The sequence below is a fragment of the Larimichthys crocea genome, chromosome XVI (genome assembly GCF_000972845.2).
Source record: "Larimichthys crocea isolate SSNF chromosome XVI, L_crocea_2.0, whole genome shotgun sequence".
NCBI classification, from domain to species: Eukaryota; Metazoa; Chordata; class Actinopteri; family Sciaenidae; genus Larimichthys; species Larimichthys crocea.
The window spans coordinates 14,299,435-14,303,600 of NC_040026.1; the positions used below are offsets into that span (position 1 = coordinate 14,299,435).

Below are 4,166 nucleotides of genomic sequence, written 5' to 3' on the forward strand. Positions count from 1 at the left end.
CACTGATACACCACTGTGGGTACGTCAATATCCCCAAAAACCACAGGCCAAGACAGGGATCCAGGACACAATAGAAGGACTAATTCAGAAGGGTGTGTTAGAACCCTCTCAGTCAGCCTGGAACACACCCATCCTCCCTGTGGAGAAGAAAGGGACAGGTAAATACCGCATGGCACATGACCTTAGGGCAATTAACAACATTTTGACCACACCCACTGTACCGGTACCGAACCCATATTGCGCCCTAGCAAACCTGGACCCCTCTCAGAGTTGGTTTACCTGCATAGATTTGGCTAACGCTTTCTTTTGTCTTCCCCTAGCAGAAGAATGCAGAGATCTGTTTTCCTTCACCTACAAGGGTTACCAGTTGCGATACACCCGGCTGCCACAAGGGTTTGCACTTTCTCCTGGTCTATTTAATCAGGTACTCCAAGAAGCACTGAGTGACTGTCCTTTACCCGACAACATAACGCTAGTACAATATGTAGATGACCTACTATGCGTAACCTGACTGCAAATTTGGAGTGGACGCAGGAGGCTGAAGCAGGAGAGATAGAGTAATACTGATGTACATAAGTGTCATGCTGGATGGAGGCACATGGAGTGGGACAGGTGGGTGCGGTCCAAATGATGAGAAACCTTGAAAATGGGTGGCATCTTTTCTTGAAAGATATGGCCCAGTATTTAATTAAAACATGTGAACAATGCACAAAATTCAACGCCAGACCAACTGTCAGACCAGAACCAGGTAGGTACCCTTAGAGACAAAGCCAGGGAGAGAAATTATTATAGACTACACGGATATGATAGACTTATTTAGAGGGTACAGGTATGTGTTGATGTGTATACAGGATGGCCAGAGGCATGCCCCACCAAGAAGGAAGATGGTAAGTCGGTAATCAAGTTTCTGGTAAATCAGTATATCCCACGGCATGGTTTTCCTGGAAAGATCAGATCAGAGAATGGGACACATTTCAAAAACCAGGATCTCCAGCAGGTAGAGGTAATGTTGGGGTTAAAACACTCTTTTGGTACTGTGTATCACCCACAAGTGGAACGAATTAATCAAATGGTAAAAAGCAAATTGGCAAAAATCTGTGCACAGACCAAATTGAATTACATTGATGCGTTACCTCTGGTTCTTATGTCTATTAGGAGCTCAGTCAATCAGAGTACTGGGTTCACCCCACATGAACTCCAGACGGGGAGGGCTTTCCCCGGACCATACTCTAAGTTACCTCTGATGAGAAGTGATGATCAAAATCTAACCTCTAAAGCTTACTTCCATGAACTACAGGGCTTGGTGTCAGTATTTTCCAAGCAGGTGAAGGCCCAGCAGGAGAGTGCCACGAAGACAGCACCTCCAGAACCAGAGTGGGTTTGTTGAGAGTCATCAAACGAAAGTGGTCCGAACCGCGCTGGACAGGGCCATTCCAGGTGACGGAGAGGACCTCCCACACTGTGCGTCTGAAGGGCAAAGGCGACACCTGGTTCCACAGGAGCCAGTGTGCCGTGGCTGCGGAACCACAACGTTCCCTAACTGAGGTCCAGAAGGATCTTCAAGCTGAAAGCAGTGAGCCGGCTGGCTCAGAAATAGATCCCACCAGCACAGGGGCAGAATAATCCCCGGGTGGTGATCAGGGCACCAGGGCAGTCTACCCCTGGGGCCTGAAGAAAGAAGACTTGGAGACGGGAGGAGGTGAAAAAAGCGCTCCTCTCCTACACGTGGTGTGCCAAACCACCAACTCAGGAAAGAAGAAAGACAACATCCAGCAGACGTGAGCAAAAAATGACAAAAAGCCAAGGGAAAGGTTTTATTATGTCCCTTATGATTTCCATTTCTATGTTTTTAGCTATTATAGTTACGTGTGGTTGTTGCTGTATTCCCTGTATCCGTTCCCTCTCATTAAGGCTGATAACAGCTGCTATAGAGAAAAAAGACATCCATGGGATGATGCCACTTGTTCAATTGGAGGACCTACAAGTGGAGAGTGATAAAGACACCCTTAGGCGTTATTAGAAATGATAATAAGTCACCTAGTATTATTGACTCTGAATAAAACTAGTCATGATAATTAGAGATTTGGAAAGTGTGATCTCCTTGAGGGAGATCAAAAGAGGGAATTGTGGAAATAGATGTACAGAACAAACACACTAGCTATTCAAGTAATTACACTGTTTAAAGAATGTATAATGAAACAATGGAATGTAACAGTGAGAAGTGTCCAGCACAGTAGGGACACACACTGTTGCTGACTCCTATTTCAGGTGGCTATTTCAGGTGGCTATTTCAGGAATGTCTCAAAAAGGTTTGCACAGATAATGCAAATGGGCTGCACCCTTAGAAGGAAAACACCCTATTTTGAGCAGCTAAAATATAACCATATAGGGTAGCTATGTATAGGACAGGAAGACAAGGAGTGACGTCAGTGGACAGGTGTAGAACAGTATAAGAAGACTGAAGCAGGAAGAACTCTTCAGATCTTACTTGGCTTTTTGCTGGCTTTTTGCTGCAACAGATACTTTTGGATCTCCAAAAGCTTTTGTTATAATTGATAAAATACTTTGAACGAATCCACGTCTTCTGAGTGCTCATCCTGTATCAACAAATTCGGGGAGGTGAATTAAGATTGCCTCAACAGCTCTATCCCAGCGGACTGGTGCAGCTGTACCGTGAACGGTGGCCTATTAGGACACTGGGCACGGGCAGGTTTGTACTACTACTGTGGAGGGACAAGATTGTTGGTGCGCATCCCTCCCAAATCTATAGGTCACTGTGCTATGGTACGTTTAAAGGCCCCCTGATGATTGCCGAAAAACTGACTCCTACAGTAGACAACACGCAGGGCACTCTCACTAGCAGGCGTAGGCGCCACGTGATGAGAGCTAGTCGAAGTACCAATTTCGATCTGCCGGTCAACTCCCCCACGTACATAGACGCGATTGGAGTACCAAGAGGAGTGCCAAATGAATTTAAATTAGCAGATCAGGTGTCAACATTCCTATAGTGTCAGCATTCTTCCCTGTTACCCCCAACAAGAACGTAGATCGGATCAGCTACGTGCATTACAACGTTTTAAGATTGGCTAATCTCACCCGTGATGCAGTCGAAGGACTAGCTGAGCAGTTAGGAGCTACCTCTCTAATGGCAGTACAAAATAGGATGGCTCTAGACATGATTTTGGCTGACTCATGCTGACTACAGGGCTATTTCAGGAAATGTCTCAGGAAGGTTTGCACAGACAGAGCAAAAGGACTGCACCCTTAGAAGGGAGAAACATCCTATTTTAAGCAGCTATAGAGTTCAAAGAAATATAACCATATAGGGCAGCAACGTATAGAACAGGAAGAGAGGAAGTGACATCATCTTATTAAGCAATTGAGGACGGGAGGACGCTGGCGCATTCTGGCTGCCGCTTCTCCCCCCTCGAACAACCTTCAAGTTCTTATTTTTCACTTTTCACATACTCCTGCTCCTGCTGACTCTTCGGCCTTCTGCACGGACTGCGTTCCATCCGATCCCGAACCTTCTAAATTTCTTCAAACAAATTACCTTGCCGTTGCTCGCCTGCTGTCCAGTCGCCGGCTGTTGCTCCGGCATTAGCTCAAACATTTACCGGCTCGACTCCTGGCCTCGCTGGCTCAGCCACCGGGATCCGGCGCCGTCCTTCGGCCTCAGGCACGCTGCGGCGGGTCTCCGTCTGCCTCCGGCTGGACCCGCGGTCCTCGTCATCGGACCTGGCTGGCTCCCTCCTGGGTTCGCCGCCCGGCTCCCACGGCTGGCCCCCCGAGCTGCCCGGCGGTCTCAGCGGCCCGGCTCGGCGGATCCTGCGTCGGGACCGGAATCGATCGCCCGTCATCGACGCCAGGGGTCCCCTCCTGCCCTGCCTTCGCATCGCCATTCCTCCCGCTGGCCATGGCACCTCGCTACACCACCCCGCAGCTCCTCGGACTCCGTCATCGCACGCCTCCATCCACGGACCTCATTGCCCGACTTAAAAACCTCGGACTTCTACTCCGCCGGCGCTACATCCACCGAGGCTCCCGTCGCAACTTCTTCTACAACTTTTCCTCCACTAACAGCATCCCCTCTCTCTGGAGCGACCGCACCATGGACGCCGGCTCCCGCACTTCCGGGTTGCGTCACCACAACGCCACACGTCATC

At 49.0% G+C, this 4,166-nt stretch overlaps 1 pseudogene; it reads left to right on the top strand.

Moving 5' to 3' along the window:
* Positions 1-525: 525 nt before the first annotated feature.
* On the top strand, positions 526-2,443 carry LOC113747842 (uncharacterized protein K02A2.6-like; annotated as a pseudogene).
* The last annotated feature ends 1,723 nt before the right edge of the window (positions 2,444-4,166 follow it).